This window comes from Grampus griseus (assembly GCF_964374135.1).
Source record: "Grampus griseus genome assembly, chromosome: 6".
NCBI lineage: Eukaryota > Metazoa > Chordata > Mammalia > Artiodactyla > Delphinidae > Grampus > Grampus griseus.
In genome coordinates this window covers 45490784-45514114 of record NC_139000.1, presented here as the reverse complement: position 1 = coordinate 45514114, position 23331 = coordinate 45490784, and positions in this window count along the sequence as shown.

Sequence of the window (23331 nt, the reverse complement as noted above, 5' to 3'; positions counted from 1 at the left end):
ACTGGCAGCAGAAGTTCTGCGAAGTACTCCTTGGTGTAAGCCTTCCCAGAGTCTGCCATTAGCACCACCAAAGAGCCCAGGTAGGTTCTAGTGTTGGGTTGCCTCAGGCCAAATAACCAACAGGGAGGGAACCCAGCTCCACCCATGAGCAGTCAAATGGATTAAAGTTTTACTGAGCTCTGCCAACCAGAGCACCAGTCAGCTCTACCCACCAACAGTCCCTCCCATCAGGAAACTTGCACAAACCTCTTAGATACCCTCATCCACTAGAGGGCAGACAGCAGAAGCAAGAAGAACTACAATCCTGCAGCCTGTGGAACAAAGACCACATTCACAGAAAGACAGACAAAATGAAAAGGCAGAGAGCTATGTACCAGATGAAAGAACAAGATAAAACCCCAGAAAAACAACTAAACGAAGTGGAGATAGGCAACCTTCTAGAAAAAGAATTCAGAATAATGACAGTGAAGATGATCCTGGACCTTGGAGTCAAATGGAGTCAAATGGAGGCAAAGATCGAGAAGATGCAAGAAATGTTTAACAAAGACCTAGAGGAATAAAAGAATAAACACCTAGAAGAATTAAAGAATAAACAAACAAAGATGAAAAATACAATAACTGAAATGAAAATACACTAGAAGGAATCAATAGCAGAATAACTGAGGCAGAAGAATGGATAAGTGACCTGGAATACAGGGTGGTAGAATTCACTGCCACAGAACAGAATAAAAATTAATGAAAGAAAAGAAGATGGCCTAAGAGACCTGTGGGACAATATTAAATGCACCAACATTCACATTATATGGGTCCCAGAAGAGAAGAGAGAGAGAAAGGACCCGAGAAAATATTTGAAGAACTTACAGTCTAACACTTCCCTAAACATAGGAAAGGAAATAGCCAGCGAAGTCAAGGAAGTTCAGAGAGTCCCAGGGAGGATAAACCCAAGGAGAAACACACCGAGACACACAGAATTCAAATTGACAAAAATTAAAGACAAAGAAAAATTATTGAAAGCAACAAGGGAAAAATGACAAATAACATACAAGGGAACTCCCATAAGGTTAACAGCTGATTTCTCAGCAGAAACTCTACAAGCCAGAAGGGAGTGGCAAGATATAGTTAAAGTGATGAAAGGGAAGAACATACAAACAAGAATACACTACCCAGCAAGGATCTCATTCACATTCAACGGAGAAATCAAAAGCTTTACAGACAAGCAAAGCTAAGAGAATTCAGCACCACCAAACCAGCTTTACAACAAATGCTAAAGGAAGTTCTCTAAGTGGGAAACACAAGAGAAGAAAAGGACCTACAAAAACAAACCAAAAACAATTAAGAAAATACTAATAGGAACATACATATCGATAATTACCTTAAACGTGAATGGATTAAATGCTCCAACCAAAAGACACAGGCTCACTGAATGGATACAAAACAAGCCCATATATATGCTGTCTACAAGAGACCCACTTCAGATGTAAGGACACATACAGACTGAAAGTGAGGGGATGGAAAAAGATATTCCATGAAATGGAAATCAAAAGAAAGCTGGAGTAGCAATACTCACATCAGATAAAATAGACTTTAAAATAAAGAATGTTACAAGAGACAAGGAAGGACACTACATGATGATCAAGCGTTCAATCCAAGAGGAAGATATAACAATTATACATATATATACACCCAACATAGGAGCACCTCAAAACATAAGGCCACTGCTAACAGCTATAAAAGAGGAAACTGACAATAACACAATAACAGTGAGGGACTTTAACAATTCACTTACACCAATGGACAGATCATCCACACAGAAAATGAATAAGGAATCACAAGCATTAAATGACACATTAGACCAGATAGATTGAATTGATATTTACAGGATATTCCATCCAAAAACAGCAGATTACATTTTCTTCTCAAGTGCACACAGAACATTCTCCAGGATAGATCACATCTTGGGTGACAAATGAAGCCTCAGTAAAATTAAGAATACTGAAATCATATCAAGCATCTTTTCCGACCACAACGCTATGAGATCAGAAATCAATTACAGGGAAAACAATGTAAAAAGCACAAAAACATGGAGGCTAAACAATACGTTACTAAATAACCAAGAGATCACTGAAGAAATCAAAGAGGAAATTAAAATACACCTAGAGACAAATGACAATGAAAACACGACGATCCAAAACCTATAGGATGCCGCAAAAGCAGTTCTAAGAGGGAAGTTTATAGCTATACAAGCCTACCTCAATAAACAAGTAAAATCTCAAGTAAACAATCTAACCTTGTTCCTAGAGGAACTAGAGGAAGAAGAACAAACAAAACCCAACGTTAGCAGAAGGAAAGAAATCATAAAGATCAGAGCAGAAATAAATGAAATAGAAACAAAGAAAACAATAGCAAAGATCAATAAAACTAAAAGGTGGTTCTTTGAGAAGATAAACAAAATGGATAAACCATTAGCCAGACTCATCAAGAAAAAGAGGGAGAGGACTCAAATCAATAAAATTAGGAATGAAGAAGAAGTTACAGTGGAAACCATGGAAATACAAAGCGTCATAAGAGACTACTGCAAGCAACTCTATGCCAATAAAATGGACAACCTGGAAGAAATGGACAAATTCTTAGAAAGGTATAACCTTCCAAGACTGAACCAGGAAGAAACAGAAAATATGAACAGACCAATCACAAGTAATGAAATTGAAACTGTGATTAAAAATCTTCCAACAAACAAACGTCCAGGACCAGATGGCTTCACATGTGAATTCTATCAACCATTTACAGAACAGCTAACACCCATCCTTCTCAAACTCATCCAAAAATTGCAGAGGAAGGACCACCCCCAAACTCATTCTGTGAGGCCACCATCACCCTGATAGCAAAACCAGACAAAGATACTACAAGAAAAGAAAATTACAGACCAATATCACTGATGAATATAGATGCAAAATTCCTCAACCAAATACTAGCAAACAGAATCCAACAACACATTAAAAGGATCATACACCATGATCAAGTGGGATGTATCCCAGGGATAAAAGGATCATGCACCATGATCAAGTGGGATTTATCCCAGGGATGCAAGGATTCTTCAATATACACAAATCAATCAATGTGATACACCATATTAACAAATTGAAGAATAAAAACCATATGATCATCTCAATAGATTTAGTAAAAGCTTTTGACAAAATTCAACACACATTTATGATAAAAACTCTCCAGAAAGTGGGCATAGAGGGAACCTACCTCAACATAATAAAAGCCATGTACGAAACACCCACAGCAAACATCATTCTCAATGTAGGAAAACTGAAAGTATTTCCTCTAAGATCAGGAATGAGAAAAGGATGTCCACTCTCACCACTATTATTCAACATAGTTTTGGAAGTCCTAGACATGGCAATCAGAGAAGAAAAAGAAATAAAAGGAATACAAATTGGAAAACAAGAAGTAAAACTGTCACTGTTTGCTGATGACATGATACTATACATAGAGAATCCTAAAAATGCCACCAGAAAACTACTAGAGCTAATCAATTAATTTGGTAGAGTTGCAGGATACAAAATTAATGCACAGAAATCTCTTGCATTCCTATATACTAATGATGAAAAATCTGAAAGAGAAATTAAGGAAACACTCCCATTTACCATTGCAACAAAAAGAATAAAATACCTAGGAATAATCCTACCTAGGGAGACAAAAGACCTGTATGCAGAAAACTATGACACTGATGAAAGAAATTAAAGATGATACCAACAGATGGAGAGATACACCATGTTCTTGGATTGGAAGAATCAACATTTTGAAAATGACTATACTACCCAAAGCAATCTACAGATTCAATGAAATCCCTATCAAATTACCAATGGCATTTTTTACGGAACTAGAACAAAAAATCTTAAAATGTGTATGGAGACAAAAAAGACCCCAAATACCCAAAGCAGTCTTGAGGAAAATAAACGGAGCTGGAGGAATCAGACTCCCTGACTTCAGACTATACTACAAAGCTACAGTAATCAAGACAATATGGTACTGGCACAAAAACAGAAACACAGATCAATGGAACAAGATAGAAAGCCCAGAGATAAACCCACTCACCTATGGTCAACTAATCTATGACAAAGGAGGCAAGGATATACAATGGAGAAAAGACAATAAGTGGTGCCAGGAAAACTGGACAGCTACCTGTAAAAGAATGAAATTAGAACACTCCCTAACACCATACACAAAAATAAACTCAAAATGGATTAGAGACCTAAATGTAAGACCAGACACTATAAAACTCTTAGAGGAAAACATAGGAAGAACACTCTATGACATAAATCACAGCAAGATCTTTTTTGATCCACCTCTTAGAGTAATGGAAATAAAAACAAAAGTAAACAAATGTGACCTAATGAAACTTAAAAGCTTTTGCACAGCAAAGGAAACCATAAACAAGATGAAAAGACAACCCTCAGAATGGGAGAAAATATTTGGAAATGAATCAACAGACAAAGGATTATTCTTCAAAATATATAAACAGCTCATGCAGCTCAATATTAAAAAAACAAACCACCCAATCCAAAAATGGGCAGAAGACCTAAGTAGACATTTCTCCAAAGAAGACATACAGATGGCCAAGAAGCACATGAAAAGCTGCTCAACATCACTAATTATTAGAGAAATGCAAATCAAAACTACAATGAGGTATCACCTCACACCAGTTAGAATGGGCATCATCAGAAAATCTACAAACAACAAATGCTAGAGAGGGTGTGGAGAAAAGGGAACCCTCTTGCACTGTTGGTGGGAATGTAAATTGATACAGCCACTATGGAAAACAGTATGGAGGTTCCTTAAAAAACTAAAAATACAATTACCATATGACTCAGCAATCCCACTACTGGGCATATACCCAGAGAAAACCATAGTTCAAAAAGACACATGCACCCCAATGTTCATTGCAGCACTACTTACAATAGTCAGGTCATGGAAGTACCCTAAATGCCCATCAACAGATGAATGGATAGAGAAGATGGGGTACATATATACAAAGGAATATTACTCAGCCATAAAAAGGAATGAAACTGGGTCATTTGTAGAGACGTGGATGGATCTAGAGACTGTCATACAGAGTGAAGTAAGTCAGAAAGATAAAAACAAATATCGCATATTAACACATACATGTGGAACCTAGAGAAATGGTACAGATGAACTGGTTTGTAGGGGAGAAAGTGAGACACAGATGTAGAGAACAAACATATGGACACCAAGGGGGAAAGCGGCGGTGGGGTGGGGATGCTGGTGTGATGAATTGGGCGTTTGGGATTGATATGTATACACTGATGTGTATAAAACTGATGACTAATAATGATCTGCTGTATAAAAAAAATTTAAATAAAATTCAAAAAGTTAATTAAATTAATAAATAGAAATTTTGACTAAAATACCACTGAAATTCCCTAGACATAAGTACATCTTAGACCTGATTCTGTTATGACCTTGGGTCCATATTTTCTACATTTGTGCTCCATTTTCCCTGGACCTAATTTTATGTATCCATAAGCTAGGAAGGTTTGAGAAAGACTATGTTTGTTGTTTGTCTGTTGGCTAAGGAGCTCTTTATTCAAACAAAATATCATGAAATCCCATTTTATAAAATAGCTAAAAGAGAAATTAATAAATTCAAAAAGAGGGACACAGAGCATAGTTATTAGTTCACCGGTTCTCCCTCCTTTTGACTTCAAGCAAATAGGCAGGGGAGAAAAAAGAAAATGGAAAAAGAACTGTTCTTGGGGAAAAAAATGACCCCTTGCTTTACTTTTTTGATGAAGTTAGAATTACTAAAATCTAACTACCTTCATATTTGTACAACACCTTTGCATTTTAGCAGCCAGACAAATTAGATTAGTAGCATAGGACAAATAAAAATTTGTACAGTTGAAACTGGTATAATTTCTTATAATATATTACAAGATAGCATTTATTTAAACCATAGTGTTTCAAGAAAAATGTTACATGATTAAAATGAATTGTTGGCAATTTTCATAAAAACACTTCAAGGTAGTTATTACTACCTGCATTTTGTAGAAGAGGAAATAAAGTCATACATACTTCTTGTAAGAGGCAGATCCTGTTTCATAACCAGTGTTCACCTTGGTTAAAAGACCATGTTTCACCCATTGCTGGACACTACCACCGATAGTGAACACAAAATGTTTCAGACACATATTTCAGGGTCATTTTGTTTGATGTTCCTAGTTAGTGAAGGAATTTGGAGTGTGTTTTATTGCTGTTGGGAATACACTATATTGAAGTAATAAGAAAGACCACCCATTGAAGTCAGACAGTTTTAGTTTTACCAAATACTCTGAACTTTTATTTTCTCACTTACAAAATAGGGTTACAATCCTTACCCTGCAGAATTGTTGGAAGAAGGAAATACAGTATTTGCAGGCAAGAAGAATGCCTGGCATATAAATGGTATTTTAAAAGGTTAGTTTCATTCCTCTCCATTTATTTAAGTTTGCATGTTTTGCATTGGATTGGCGCCATAAGAGTAAGTAAGAGTTAAACATTTCAATGGAATTTTGACATTATTAAATGTGGAGGGGTTTAATACAAATATTATATGCCTAATAGAATTATAGGAGCCTTGCTAGCTTTACAAAATTAATTGCAGAACTGGCACAAACAAAACCGAAAATAAGGGGAGTGGTTTTTTTCAGTTGTTTTTTTGGGTGGTCCATATGTTTCAGATGAGAAATAAGTTATAAAAAATGATGAAGTACTTTTCAAATATAAAAAGATTAATACTAATGTTTGGAAAAGCTAAATCTCTACAAATAAATTACCCTTAAAATGGAACTAAATGTTTGTGTCTCTATGTTCTCCAATTTTTCAAATTAATTTCCCCCACAGATTGAGTATGCAGGATAAATAATTTAGCTTTCTATTTGAAGAAAATAGGATGAATATGAATAAATGTTATTTTCCTTTGAATAATAAATACTATTCTATATTTTACAAATACATTTTGATAGGTTTTTCTTTTTTTTTGATTGAGCTTGTAATTTTTCAGCCACTTTGGAAGCCAGTTTGGCAGTTCCTTAGAAAACTATACATACTCTTATTATCATTTCTGTACTTGCATTCCTTGGTCTTCACCCAAAGGAGTTAAGAAGTTATGTTCACACAAAAACATGGACATGGATGTATGTAGGAGCTTTATTCAAAATTGGCAAAACTTAGAAGCAACCAAGATGTCCTTCGTTAGGTGAATGAATAAATAAACTGTGGTACATCCGGAGAGTGGAATATTATTCAGTGCCAAAAAGAAGTGAACTATCAAGCCATGAAAAAACATGGAGTAACCTAAATGCATATTGCTAAGTGAAAGGAGCCAATCTGAAAAGGCAAAACTATGGAGACAGTAAAAAGATCAGTGGTTACCAGGGGTTGGAGAGACGTAAAGATGAATAGGCAGAGCACAGAGGATTTTTAGGGTGCTAAAACTATTCTGTATGATACTAAAATGATGGATATATGTTATTATTCATTTGTCAAAACTCATAAAATGTACAACACCAAGAGTGAACCCTAATGTAAACCACAGAGTTTGGATGATAATGATGTGCTAATGTGGGTCATCAATGGTAACAAATGCACCATTCTAGTGGGGGATGCTGACAGTGGTAGGAGAGGCTGTGCAGGTGTGGGGACAGGGAATATATGGAACTCCTTGCAGTGTCTGCTCCATTTTGCTGTGAACCTAAAAATAGTTTATTAATTTAAAAAAATGTACAAAAAAATACATCTTCAGCTCCCCATCTTCATGGTTAAAGGAGAAGGAAAGACTAAAAGAAGCAACACAGTAACCCAGGTCTCAAAGAAAATTTCATTGGCTTAGAATTTGTCCCTAGTCTCTGCGTACACAAATACCCTTCAAAACGTCTTGTGTAAGAAAACTTAATTCCTTCAGCAGGAATTTTTTTTTAATAAAAAAAGAAAAAAGCAAATGCTTAGTGTAGAATTCTCAGAGAAAAGTGTTGCCATGCTGTGGAGAAAACTTAAATAATTTATAATAATAATGATAGTCACTATGGAAGAAAAACAGAAATCAGAATTAAAAAAACTCAAGGAAGAGATAAAACACAACATAATGATTCAAAATATAATTTAGTAGACCTTGAGAAATGGAAAAATGAAATGTCACATTTGAAGATTTAACTGGTAGAAGCAAAAGTATAGTGCTAACAATACAATGAATAACACAGAGAACAATAAAGAAATCAGGTTTTGAAAATGGAACAAAAATAGAGAATTTAAAAATTAGAGCAAATAGCTAGTGGGAAGCAGCTGCATAGCACAGGGAGATCAGCTCAGTACTTTGTGACCCCCTAGAGGGGTGGGATAGGGAAGATGGGGGGGAGATGCAAGAGGGAACGGGTATGGGGATATATGTATACGTATAGCTGATTCACTTTGTTATACAGCAGAAGCTAACACAATATTGTAAAGCAATTATATTCCAATAAAAATATTTAAAAAATACTACTAATAATAAATAAATAAATAGGAAGTGATGTAAATAAATAAATAAATTAGAGAAAATGATAGGTATGAAAGATGCCAAAAGAGATTCTTTAAATGTATAATTGGAATCCATGAAAAAAAATGGGAATAATATAAATGAGCAAGTATTTAAAGACGGAATTCCCTGACAGTCCAATGGTTAGGACTTGGTGGTTTCACAGCCATGGGCCCGGGATCAATCCCTGGTCAGGAAAAAAAAAAAGGTCTTTAAAAGAAGAATTGATTATATATTGAAGAGGTCACCATGACACTCAGAAAATTAATCCAGAATGATCAGACTAATGAATTTTCCCCTAGCCTACTAAATTTGTCATACTTCAATGAAAGAAAGTTTTATATTTCAAGGATTCTAAATATAATAACAATAAAGGCATTTATAAGATAAAAATCAGTCTGTCCTGTGACTTAACAAGAGCAACATTAAAAACTAGAAGTCAGTGAGGCAATACCTACAATTTTAAAGAAAAAAAAAGAAGAATTCTCTTCTTGGCTAAATTTTCATTCTAATACAAAAGGAACAAACAGTCTTAAGTACACACGTAAGAACTGAGGGAACAATGTTCCCATGAACTCTTTTTAAGGGACAGAATACAGCCAGCCATGAAAGAACGCAAAGCATTTCTGAGTCAATGTTAGTAAATATCTGCTTAAGTTTAATACTAATAAAAAGAGAAGTTATGGTAAGAAATATTACACTAAGAAAAACTGCGAGTCAAAGATTGGACATAGTGATAGTACGCTGCTGAAAGTCAAAACAAAATTCACAAACCTACAAAGTAATTAATGGAATTATGCTTTTATATAATTATAGGGTTAAACACTAAAATACTGTGAAAGAAAATATGACAGGGAGGACCTTTAAGACGGCGGAAGAGTAAGACGTGGAGATAAACTTCTTCCCCACAAATACATCAAAATACATCTACATGTGGAACAACTCCTACAGAACACCTACTGAATGCTGGCAGAAAGCCTCAGACTTCCCAAAAGGCAAGAAACTTCCCATTACCTGGGTAGGGCAAAACAAAAAAGAAAACACAGAGACAAAAGAATAGGGACGGGACCTGCACCTCTGGGAGGCAGTTGTGAAGGAGGAAAACTTTCCACACACTAGGAAGGCCCTTCACTGGTGGAGATGGGGGGAGTGGCAGAGGGAAGCTTCAGAGCCACAGAGGAGAGCACAGCAAGAGGGGTGCAGAGGGCAAAGCGGAGAGATTCCCACACAGAGGACCAGTGTCGACCATCACTCACCAGCCCGAGAGGCTTGTCTGCTCAACCGCCGGCCAGGAAGGATGGGGGCTGAGAGCTGAGGCTCGGGCTCCGGAGGTCAGATCCCAGGGAGAAGACTGGGGTTTGCTGCGTGAACACAGCCTGAAGGGGGCTAGTGCGCCACAGGTAGCTGGGATGGAGTTTGGGAAAAACTCTGGACCAGCCTAAGAGGCAAGAGACCATTGTTTCGGGGTGTGCAAGGAGAGGGGATTCAGAGCACTGCCTAAATGAGCTCCAGAGACGGGCGCGAGCCGCGGCTATCAGCGTGGATACCAGAGACGGGTACGAAATGCTAAGGCTACTGCTGCAGCCACCAAGAAGCCTGTGCACAAGCACAGGTCACTATCCACACCTCCCCTCCCGGGAGCCTGTGCAGCCCGCCTTGCCAGGGTCCCGTGATCCAGGGACAGCTACCCTGGGAGAACACACGGTGCACCTCAGGCTGATGCAATGTCACTCTGGCCTCTGCCTCGGCAGCCTCACCCCATATACCTTACCCATCCCTCCCCCCGACCTGAGTGAGCCAGAGCACCCTAATGAGCTGCTACTTTAACCCTGTCCTGTCTGAGCTAAAAACAGATGCCCTCAGGTGACCTACATGCAGAGGCAGGGCCAAATCCAAAGCTGAACCCCAGGAGCTGTGCAAACAAAGAAGAAAAAGGGAAATTTCTACCAGCAGCCTCAGGAGCAGCGGATTAAATCTCCACAATCAACCTGATGTACCCTGAATCTGTGGAATACCTGAATAGACAATGAATTATCCGAAAATTGAGGTGGTGGACTTTGGGACCAAAAAATATATATGTATGTATTTTTTTCCTTTTTCACTTTTTGTGAATGTGTATGTGTATGCTTCTTTGTGTGATTTTGTCTGTACAGCTTGGCTTTTACCATTTGTCCTAGGGTTCTGTCAGTCCGTTTTTTGTTCTTTTTTAGTATAGTTTTTAGCGCTTGTTATCATTGCTGAATTTGTGTTTTGCTTTGCTTGCTCTCTTCTTTTTTTTTTTTTTTTTGGCGGTACACGGGCCTCTCACTGTCGTGGCCTCTCCTGTTGCGGAGCACAGGCTCCGAACGCACAGGCTCAGTGGCCATGGCTCACAGGCCCAGCCGCTCTGTGGCATGTGGGATCTTCCCGGACCAGGGCACAAACCTGTGTCCCCTGCATCGGCAGGAGGACTCTCAACGACTGCGCCACCAGGGAAGCCCTCTTCTTTCTTTTTTAAAATTACTTTTCAATTTTCTTATTTTTAATGATTATTTTTTTATTTTAATAACTATTTTATTTTTTTCTTTCTTTCTTTCTTTTATTCTCCCTTGTCTTCTGAGCTGTGAGGCTGACAGGGTCTTGGTGCTCCAGCCATGGGTCAGGTCAGTGCCTTGGAGCCAAGGTCAGGACATTGGTCCACCAGAGACCTCCCGGCTCCATGTATATCAAACAACGAAAGCTCTCCCAGAGATCTCCATCTCAATGCTAAGATCCAGCTCTACTCAATAACCAGCAAGCTACAGTGCTGGACACCCCATGTCAAACAACTAGCAAGACAGGAACACAACCCCACCCATAGAAGAGAGGCTGACTAAAATCATAATAAGATCACAACGCCCCAAAACACACAACTGGACAGGGTCCTGAACACCAGAAAGAAAGATCTAGCCTCATCCACCAGAACACAGGCACCAGTTCTCTACTAGGAAGGCTACACAACCGACTGAACCAACCTTAGCCACTGGGGGCAGACACCAAAAACAACGGGAACTATAAACCTGCAGCCTGTGAAAAGGAGACCACAAACACAAGCAAACTGAGAAGACAGAGAAACACACAGCAGATAAAGCACTAAGGTAAAAACCAACCAGACCAAACAAACGAAGGGGAAATAGGCAGTCTACCTGAAAAATATTCAGAGTAATGACAGTAAAGATGATCCAAAAATCTTGATAACAGAATGGAGAAAATACAAGAAATGTTTAAAAGGGACCTAGAAGAACTAAGGAGCAAGCAAACAATGATGAACAACACAATAAATGAAATTTAAAATTCTCTACAAGGAATCAATACCAGAATAACTGAGGCAGAAGAACAGATAAGTGACCTGGAAGATAAAATAGTGGAAATAACTACTGTAGAGCAGAATAAAGAAAAAAGAATGAAAAGAATTGAGGACAGTCTCAGAGACCTGTGGGACAACATTAAATGCAACAACATTTGAATTATAGGGGTCCCAGAAGAAGAGAAAAAAAAAGGGACTGAGTAAATATTTAAAAAGATTATAGTTGAAAACTTCCCTAATACGGGAAAGGAAACAGTTAACCAAGTACGGGAAGTGCAGAGAGTCCCATACAGCATGCTTCCAAGGAGAAACACACCAAGACACATATTAATCAAACTACCAAAAATTAAATACAAAGAAAAAAATATTAAAAGCAGAAAGGGAAAAATAACATACAAGGGAATTCCCATAAGGTTAACAGCTGAACTTACAGCGGAAACTCTGAAAGCCAGAAGGGAGTGGCAGGACATATTTAAAGTGATGAAAGGGAAAAACCTAAAACCAAGATTACTCTACCCAGCAAGGGTCTCATTCAGATTCGACAGAGAAATTAAAACATTTACAGGCAAGCAAAAGCTAAGAGAATTCAGTACCAGAAAGCTAGCTTTATAACGAATGCTAAAGGAACTTCTCTAGGCAGGAAACACAAGAGAAGGAAAAGACCTACAATAACAAACCCAAAACAATTAAGAAAACGGTAATAGGAACATACATATTGATAACTACCTTAAATGTAAATGGATTAAATGCTCCAACAAAAAGACACAGACTGGCTGAATGTATACAAAAACAAGACCTGTATATGCTGTCTACAAGAGATCCACTTCAGAACTACAGACACATACAGACTGATAGTGAGGCGATGGAAAAAGAAATTCCATGCAAATGGAAATCAAAAGAAAGGTAGAGCAGCAATTCTCATATCAGATAAAATAGACATTAAAATAAAGACTATTACAAGAGACAAAGAAGAACACTACATAATGATCAAGGAATCAATCCAAGAAGAAGACATAACAATTGTAAATATTTATGCACCCAACATAGGGGCACCTCAATACATAAGGCAAATGCTAACAGCCAAAAAATGGGAAATCGACATTAACACAATCATAGGAGGGGATTTTTAACACCCCACTCTCACCAATGAACAGATCATCCAAAAGGAAAATAAATAAGGAAACACAAGCTTTAAATGATACACTAAACAAGATGGACTTAATTGATATTTATAGGACATTCCATCCAAACACAACAGAATACACTTTCTTCTCAAGTGCTCATGGAACATTCTCCAGGGTAGGTCATATCTTGGGTCTCAGATCAAGTCTTGGTAAATTTAAGAAAATTGAAATTGTATCAGGTATCTTTTCTGACCACAAAACTGTGAGACAAGATATCAATTACAGGGAAAAAAATCTGTGAAAAACACAAACACATGCAGGCCAAACAATACACTAGTAAATAACCAAGAGATCACTGAAGAAATCAAAGAGGAAATAAAAAATACCTAGAAGCAAACGACAATGGAAACATGACAACCCAAAACCTATGCAATGCAGCAAAATCACTTCTAAGAGGGAAGTTTAGACCAATACAATCCTACAACAAGAAACAAGAAACATTGCAAATAAACAACCTAAACTTACACTTAAAGCAATTAGAGAAAGAAGAACAAAAAAACCCCAAAGTTGGCAGAAGGAAAGAAATCATAAAGGTCAGATCAGAAATAAATGAAAAAGAAATGAAGGAAACAATAGTAAAGATTAATAAAACTAAAAGCTGGTTCGTTGACAAGATAAACAAAATTGATAAACCATTAACCAATCTCATCAAGAAAAAAAGGGAGAAGGCTCAAATCAATAGAAATAGAAATGAAAAAGGAGGAATAACAACTGACACTGCAGAAATACAAAGGATCATGAGAGATTACTACAAGAAAGTCTATGTCAATAAAATGGACACCCTGGAAGAAATGGACAAATTCTTAGAAAAGCACAACCTTCTGATATTGAAACAGAAAGAAATAGAAAATATAAACAGACCAATCACAAGCACTGAAATTGAGACTGTGATTAAAAATTTTCCAACAAACAAAAGACCAGGACCAGATGGCTCCAGAGGAGAATTCTATCAAACATTAAGAGAAGAGCTAACACCTGTCCTTCACAAACTCTTGCAAAATATAGCAGAGGTAAGAACACTCCCGAACTCATTCTACGAGACCACCATCATCCTGATACCAAAACCAGAAAAGATGTCACAAAGAAAGAAAACTACAGGCCAATATCACTGATGAACACAGACACAAAAATCCTCAACAGAATACTAGCAAACAGAATCCAACAGCACATTAAAAGGATCATACACCATGATCAAGTGGGGTTTGTCCCAGGAATGCAAGGATTCTTCAATATATGCAAATAAATCAATGTGATACACCATATTAACAAACTGAAGGGTAAAATCAATATGATCATCTCAATAGATGCAGAAAAAGCTTCTGACAAAATTCAACACCCATTTATGATAAAAACCCTCCACAAAGTAGGCACAGAGGGAACTTACCTCAACATAATAAAGGCCATATATGACAATCTCAACCGTGAAAAACTGAAACCATTTCCACTAAGACTGGAAAGAAGATGAGGTTGGCCACTCCCACCAGTATTATTCAACATAGTTTTGGAACTTTTAGCCCCAACAATCAGAGAAGACAAAGAAATAAAAGCAATCCAAATCAGAAAAGAAGTAAAGCTGTCACTGTTTGCAGATGACATGATACTAAAGATTCTACCAGAAAACGACAAGAGCTAATCAATGAATTCGGTAAAGCAGCAGGATACAAAATTAATCCTCAGAAATCTCTTGCATTCCTATACACTAACAACGAAAAATCTGAAACAGAAATTAAGGAAACACTCCCATTTACCATTACAACAAAAAGAATAAAATACCTAGGAATAAACCTACCTATGGGGACAAAAGACCTGTACGCAGAAAACTAAAAGACACTGATGAAAGAAATTAAAGATGATACCAACAGATGGAGAGATATACCATGTTCTTGGATTGGAAGAATCAATATTGTGAAAATGACTCTACTACCCAAAGCAATCTACAGATTCAGTGCAATCCCTATCAAACTATCACTGGCATTTTTCACAGAACTAGAACAAAAAAATTCACAATTTGTATGGAAACACAAAAGACCCTGAACAGCCAAAGCAATCGTGAGAAAGAAAAATGGAGCTGGAGGAAACAGGTTCCCTGACTTCAGAGTATACTACAAAGCTACAGTAATTAAGACAGTATGGTACTGGCACAAAAACAAAAATATATATCAATGGAACAGGATAGGAATCCCAGAGATAAACCCACACACATATGGTCAACTTATTTTTGATAAAGGAGGCAAGCATATACAATGGAGTAAAGACAGCCTGTTCAATAAGTGGGGCTGGGTAAAGTGGACAGGTACATGTAAAAGAATGAAATTAGGACACTCCCTAACACCATACACAAAAATAAACTCAAAATCGATTAAAGACCTAAATGTAAGGCCAGACACTATAAAAGTCTTAGAGGAAAACATAGGGAGAACACTCAACGACATAAATCACAGCAAGATCCTTTTTGACCCACCTCCTAGAGAAATGGAAATAAAAACAAAAATTTAAAAATGGGACTTAATGAAGTCCACAAACTTTTGAGCTTTCTAGGAGATGTCATTTAAAATACAGTAACTTTTCATCTGAGTTTAGATTCTTAGTTTAGTTGGGTAATTGAGAGAAAAAGCATATCTAAATTTCCAGAAAGTCTTTCCATCTGAACTTATTTTCTCTGGATGGCATTTTTTCCTTCCCCTTACACCTGGCATGTACTCATTTCTCTCCTATCGGGTCTGAGCATGTACATACATGCATACATACATATGTACATACAGCAGGGCAAGAAATTTTCTTCTCCTCCTCTTACTCTTCCCCTCCTTCACATAAATATAAAACTCCCCATGCGTTGAATAAATAAATAAATAAGAAATGAATTGAAATAAAACAAAACTCAGGATAGAGGATTAAACAGAAATATTGACAACTCAGAACAGGACAGACAGAAAGTGAGATACAGCTTGCAACAAGGGGTTTAAAAAAGCTAGAAATAATGGAATAAAAGAAAAGAAATGGACTCCTCAGTGATTCAAGTCTTGGAGAGTCTGGCAGGAGAACTCCATGAATAGCCTCAAGAAAGATAAACCTTCAGTACCTATGGAGGAGCAGGTGCAGAAGCTGACCAAAGAGTGCAACCCTCCAGATTTCACCTGAAGAAGGCTGCTCTGGCTCACAAAAGGAAACTGAGCCTGAAGTAAAGACCTACTCTTTGCATGTCTCTTGACTCTTATTTTTAGAATTCGACTTCACTGTTCCACCGATCTAATGTTAAGAACTTGGCAGAGAAAATTGTCCTTACCAATGCCTTCAGTACGACACAGAGTTGAGAACTGAAGACAAGGGAAGATTAGAGAAATGATAGGAAGGATCACTAACCTAAATAACCAAAATAACCAAAATAGCATGGATTCAAATCATTGAAAGAGGTGAAAAGCACTTTGTAATTACTAAAATGATATAAACATTTTATTTATTAACATAATTACTCATTATCAATCCACTGACCATCCTCTGCTAACTTCTAAGTCAGTGGTTCTTCATAGTTTTGGCCCTCAGGAAGTTTTTACTCTCTGAGAGTTAGTGAGAACTCCTAAGAGTTTTTGTTTACATTGGCTATATATATGAAAATTTACTATATTATAATTTAAAACAGAAATTTAAAAATTATTTATTTAGTTTAAAATAACAATGTCTCTTACATGTTAACACAAACATCGTTTTTTTTTGAAGAATAACTATCTTCCAATATCCCATAACAATTTGAGAATAATGGCATTGCTTTACATTTTTAAAACGTTGTTTAATGCCTGGCTTATTAGAAGACAGCTGGATTCTGAAATTTCCTTCTGTACTGAAATTATTGTGATATCACATGACATGTAGTCTCTGGAAGACTACACTATATGTTCATGAGAGAATAAAATAAAAAGAACAAGTAACGGCTTACCATTATTATGAAAATTGTTTTGATCTCACAAACTCCTGAAAGTGTCTTAGGAAGCCACACTTTGAGAATCTCTGCCCAAAGTCACTGTTGTTCCCAGGGCAGCCCACATTTCCAACATGAAAGAGCATAATTATTCTCCCTTTCTCTTCAGTGCAAACACATCACAATGATGAGGTAAATCCTTGAGAAAAGAAATTAAATCATAACTTTTTATCTGTACCCTCAATCTTAAAAACGATTTTTTAAAAACTTGAAGATTATAGTAACTCTAATATAGGCCAATTACATTATATATATATAAATACATACATATAGCTGTTATTTAAACTGCATAATAATCTTGGCCAATAAGTAAAGCAGGCAATGTTCTTATGCCAGTTTTAGTTATGAGAAAACTGAGGCTCTGCAAGGGAAAATGGCTTCCCCAAGGACAATGTATCTATGCATCTAGTTAAATTGAGAGGGCTAACTGGAGTTGAATATTGTGCTATCAGTGAATATTACTCAACAGTGTGGTCTTGACAAAAAGGTCAAGAAATCTAGTTTATACCTTTTGTTTTTTTTTCTGCTGTTGGCACTGAACTTCATAGAATCTCCCTTATAAAAGGAGAGAGGGGAGACAGATAAAATAAGAGTTTCTCTTATGCCAACATTTATAAAATTAAGAATAAGTTTTTGACTGGTAGTTATTTGTCTCTCAGGTTTCTATAAAAAAGTAATTAAACTATCAATATTTGAGTGCGTTTCTTTTTATTTTCTCTCTTGCCCTATTTTCAAACCTTATTTTCATTAGTATTTTGCTGCTCTTCAGGGAAATCTAGGGGGCTGACCCCAATGTGGCTAACTGGGGGCGGAATCACTACCTAGATCATCAGTCACTCCCTGTGTTCCAGAGACAGAAGAAATCCAAGCAGTAAAATTTTACACTAACTTCTCTTTGGTGAATACTAAAATAACTCAGAATAAGCAAGTTCAAGCTGGAATTCATGACGAGGCAAAGTCCATTAGTGCTCCAGCAAACTCACGTGAATTCTGGAAGGGTTTTAGGGACTGAACTAAGCCTTCTAATTATCTTTAGACTGAATCATATTAGAAATTGAGCTCTATTCCCTCCTGTACCAGGCTCTGGATATAAGATCCTCTGGGAGGAGTGTTAACCCTTCAGGGCCTGCAAGGTCCTACTTTGGGTGGATTGACATTTAATAGCAAAGATCTCACATTTCAGATAAATACCTCTGGGTCTCTTCCTTATGTGCAGGCTATATGTGACTGATAACTCCCCCCGCAAAAAAGTTAGAAATATAATCCTGATGCACTTACATTTACACAAGACTGGAGGCTACTTTTGTTTCTTTCATAATTTCTCTTATTACTTAGTACAGAAAGATTTCAGACCTCTCTTCGTGTTTTGTTTTTTTTTGCCTCCAAATTTTTTGGACTTTCTCACCAGCTTAGGTATTTCAATTTGTAAGTTCTAAATACACAACAAATTCAGGAGGACAAACACAAAAATCTAGGTTTACTCCCAAAAAATCTTCTACAGCTGCTCAAATATTATTTTTATCAGAGGCAATATCAAATTCTTCTCTTTTCCCTAAAACAAAATCCAAGGTCAAGTTCTGACCTGTTTACTTCCCTAGTCACATCATCCTTTCCAACATAAAGCTATTCAGATAGGCTTATTCTCTTTCCCACTACTAAATCTCTTGCTTGAATCCGCAGCAACGTAGCTCTGAATGAGAAAAATCTATCTTCTGTTCAGCTTGACACACCAAATCTTCTGAGTACTACTGATACATTCATTTCCATTGTCCTGATTTGGCCCTGATATTCTGCTATACTCTGACTCGCATGCCTGGTGCCCTATTACTTTGCAGACCAAATTAATGATTGCAATTTCAGTGTAGAATTACAGTGCTCTTCTTTCAGGATTTATTTCAGGTAATAATACTAGGTCTTTTTTTTTTAATTAATTAGAATACATTATAAGTAGCGCTGTTAAATATTTGATATATTTTAGATAAAACTATGTATGTATATATATGTAAAAATCAAGAAAAATATAAATTTATAAGAATAGACAAATATTAAGGCTTCTTTACAGTTATAAAATAAACTGTTTTCTGCTTCCTGATCCTGGTACTTCTTTGATCTTCTTTGCTTTGGTAACCTTCTGTTCCGTTCAGTGTCCTTGAATGAAGCTTCTAAGATACCACATCAGAAAATTGCAATTTTGATTTTTCTCCTCACTAATCCAGGATGAATGGTCCTGCCCATGATGAAACGAATACCCTTTCCCACTAAAGACAAACCCAGGTATCAGAGGATTCTTCCTGCCTCTGTTATGGTGGCTGTGGGTCAGGCTACGTGAATAGAAAATTAACAGGAGATAGGATGAATTCCAAGAATTAAAAAGAGGGGTTTTGGGACTTGCGGCTGTCAGAGATCCAGGAATGGTATTGCAGATGGGCAAGCTGCTGAGGAGTTATACCTGTAAAAATGTTTGTGTTTGGTACTTTAAAAACCATGACTTATGGGAAGACCATATAACCAAAAACATATACTTTAATCACTAGATTAGAGCTAAGTTAATCATTCAAGTCTTTTTACCCCATCAGTCTGAATGAACTATGACTTATGTGAGGATAATGTCTGCTCCTCCTACATCTCACCTTTCAGGACAAAAGGTGCTCAATCCACTTGGAATGAATCCATGCTAACTAAAACTAAGCAAGACCATAGGATAATGTTTGTTGTTGTTTCAGGCAGTATGAACCATATATAAGGAGGCACAGAAACATGAAATAATAAGAGTTATTTAGGGAATTATAAGTTGTTAATATTGCTGAGTGGTAACAGAATAGCTGGTGAGGTGAAAGAAATTCTGAGCACAATGAATCTTGAAAATGTAACTGGAGAAATAATAATATCTTTGAAAACTTTTGAGATTCAATGTATAACTTCAATCTGGAAAGGAGGATTCTAGGACTGGCATTTTATCAGATTTAAACATTTTTAAGGTTAATATTGTCAACAGTATAGAGAATAGAATAGTACAAAATTGGAAGTGGGTGGGTTATTGCAAAGTTTAGGAGGAAAGCAGTGAAGGTGCCAATTATGGCAGCAATGATGAAAAGGTAGAGGAGGAGACTCAAAATAAGTGTCAACCAGGAGGTAAAATTGACAGGACATGATGAAGAGATGATGATGGTAAAAGAGAAGACTATAAGGGTAAGATCATTTTTCAGGTTTCATACGTGGGAAGGAATATATGGTAATATTTTTCACTGAGGTAAGAATAGTGGTCCATGTGTTAGGAGAGGCAGAACAATTCCTGAATACAATGATATCTATTGTTTACTGAGAATTTATTTTGCACTTAGCACCATGCTAAATGTAAAACAAATTACATTAAGGCAAATTTCAAGCACAGATCAGGGTGGAGAGTCTCTATTCCTTAGGAGGCCCTGCAAAATTAATTAAAACTCCAGAAAAGAGATACCAGAAGTGCCTTTCAACAAAGTTCCTTTACTTTTAAATAAGATAATGTTAAATAATGATGAATTTTTGAATCGTTTCAAAGGCCCAGACAGAATGAGAGACCCCCTCCATGCCCATAGCCCCCCAACTCCACCACCCACACATCTTAGGGAAGAGAGAAGAAAGTCATCCATCCATAGTCAATTTTGTTCCCTGAAAGTGTGCCACCTTCTTTGACAAGGCCTGAGAAGACTGACAATTATTCACATCCAATTACAATTTTCATTTATTCAATTATGGTACTTTAAGTTAGATCATTCTGTCTTCTCTTATAGAAATAATATAAAGTATCAAGCACACAAAAATTCTCATAACATCTTAGACTCTATAAAGACCATATAAGATCTATTGCCTTTATTCTCTGCACTTTTGAATAAAATATATATTATCTCATGGAAATGGAATAAATATGTTATATTTACATATAACAGAAAAATATTTCCCAGTAATAGCTTCTCAAGCCCATCTATTCACAGAAGAAGGAAGCACTGTCAGATGGCAAAGGGCCAAAAATTTCTCCTCCTCTTGAGGCATGTTTAGAGATTTCCTTATACACAAATATAATTTAATCTTCTATGAGATAGCTATTAACACTCACATAAGAAAAACTAACAAGTAAAGACATTAAATAAATTGCCCAAGATCACACAGCTACCAAATATCAAATATGAAGTTACAAGCCCAGCCTTAAATCCTTCACAGAATTCCCCCTCCCCATCAGTTCAGCTTTGGTTATGTTGAAATTGAGAGGTCTGTGAGACATTAGATATTCACTGTGTACAGCTGGATATTAGCCTGTAGCTGCAGCGCAAGGTCCAGACTGGAGACACAGACCTGGGTTTATCCGAATGTAATTGGTAGTTAAAGATGGGGAATTGCACAATATGACCAGAGAAAAGTGAGAAATAATATAGTGTTCATCAATGTTTAAGTGCAACAAAACTGTTCATTTCTGCTTCAGATCACAGTCATTATTGAAGGGAAAGAATGAGCAGTTTATCTTCAATAATGTTTTCTTTATAAATTACCTACAGATCAAACACCTGTTTCATGAAAACAGCTCTCAAGTTTGCCATCAAAATTAGTTAGTTCTTTCACTCTGTTTCATATATTTGAAGGTAGTGATTCATGTAGGAAAGGCATATCTTTTTGTTTGTACAAATTAGACACAGAAGAATTATATCTCAAAGGTACCAACATATAAATAAGTATTGGATTTTTAGAGCATTATTGAAGAATTGTAAAAAAAAGATATCAAAAAATCAAAGAAGCAGTTACATAATAGTTTTTTTAAACAAATGTATTAATAGAAGATTAGTGACAATAACTTTCAGTTCACTATATACATATACACACATATATATCACTTTTTTCTTGTTGCATTTTACTCCATACTACCATAATTATGTATATTGAAAAAGTCATGTAATTTCTACATCTCAGCTACAACAGTGATGTGATACAATTTTTTTTACTTATATATGTATTATGTGTTTATATATAAGATCACTATACATCCTAGTGCTATTTTCTCTGTAGAATAATTTCTTCAGAGTGAGATCCTAGGTCAAAAATTTTGCAGAATATTCACTAAAATGAAACTGCCAGATTATTTTCATAAAATATTGTAACTATTCAGCCTTTAACAAATAACGTAATGAAGTACCAACATCCTTACCCCTTTTCCAACACTTAATTTGAAATCTTCATTTAAATATTTGCCAATCTAATGAGTAGGTGAAGGTGACATCATTATTTGGTTGTATTACTATTTTAGTTCCTTTTTTATAAACCAGAATATATGTTAATTGATCATTTTACTTTCTTCTTATGTGTATTACTTGAATGTGCCCATTTATCTACAGGAAACTGGATGATATGGTTCTCTTTCTATTTAAAAAATAATAAGGTTTCTCACATAATTGGTATACTATGATGATTCTTTCAATTGTGTTGCTTACAAATCATTTATTTGTCTTTATATGTTAAGGTTTCATTATATTCTTCCCTGTAGATATTTATCCATGTAAAATTTGTATTTGCCCACTACATAAATTAGAGCTCAATAGGTATTTTCTTAAGAATAGAGAGCCACTTTTATTAGTACTTTATTAAAAATAAATATTTTCTTTCTAAATTTATATGTATATGTCAATTTCTTTTAATAACTATGATATTTTAAAACTTCATATATAATAATAATGCAATTCCTCCTAAAGCTTTGCCATTCTCAGACTTTCTTCTGAAATGTTTTTCTTCCCAATCAATATTATTGTGTAGAATTTTTGTTAAATTTTTTCATTTTGATTTTAACGAAGAGTAAATTGATAGTATTTACATTTTAGGTACAACATAACATTTTGTAATAGTCTCTCTTCATTTGCTACATTTAGCTTTTGTACTTCAGAAAAACTTTAGAGATTTTCTTATGATCTGAATTTTTCTTTTTAAATTGTTTCTTATCAGTTTGCAATGTTTTTATTATTAAACTAATATTTGTTTTATTTTATTTTGAACAAATCGTTGCTAAATTTTACCTTATACATAATCAACTGATTAATTGAGTAATCCTATCTTGTTTTTACTCATCTTGCATGCTTTATAGGTAAGCAAACATATCCTTTAAAATGTACACTTTTTCACTTCTTTATTTTCAATATTTATAAGGTATTACATCATTTTCTTGTCTTGTTTCATTAGTTAGTGCTTCCAGAATGGTGTTCAATAATAGCAGTGGTAACGTACGTCCAAATACAGAGGAACTAGGCTTATT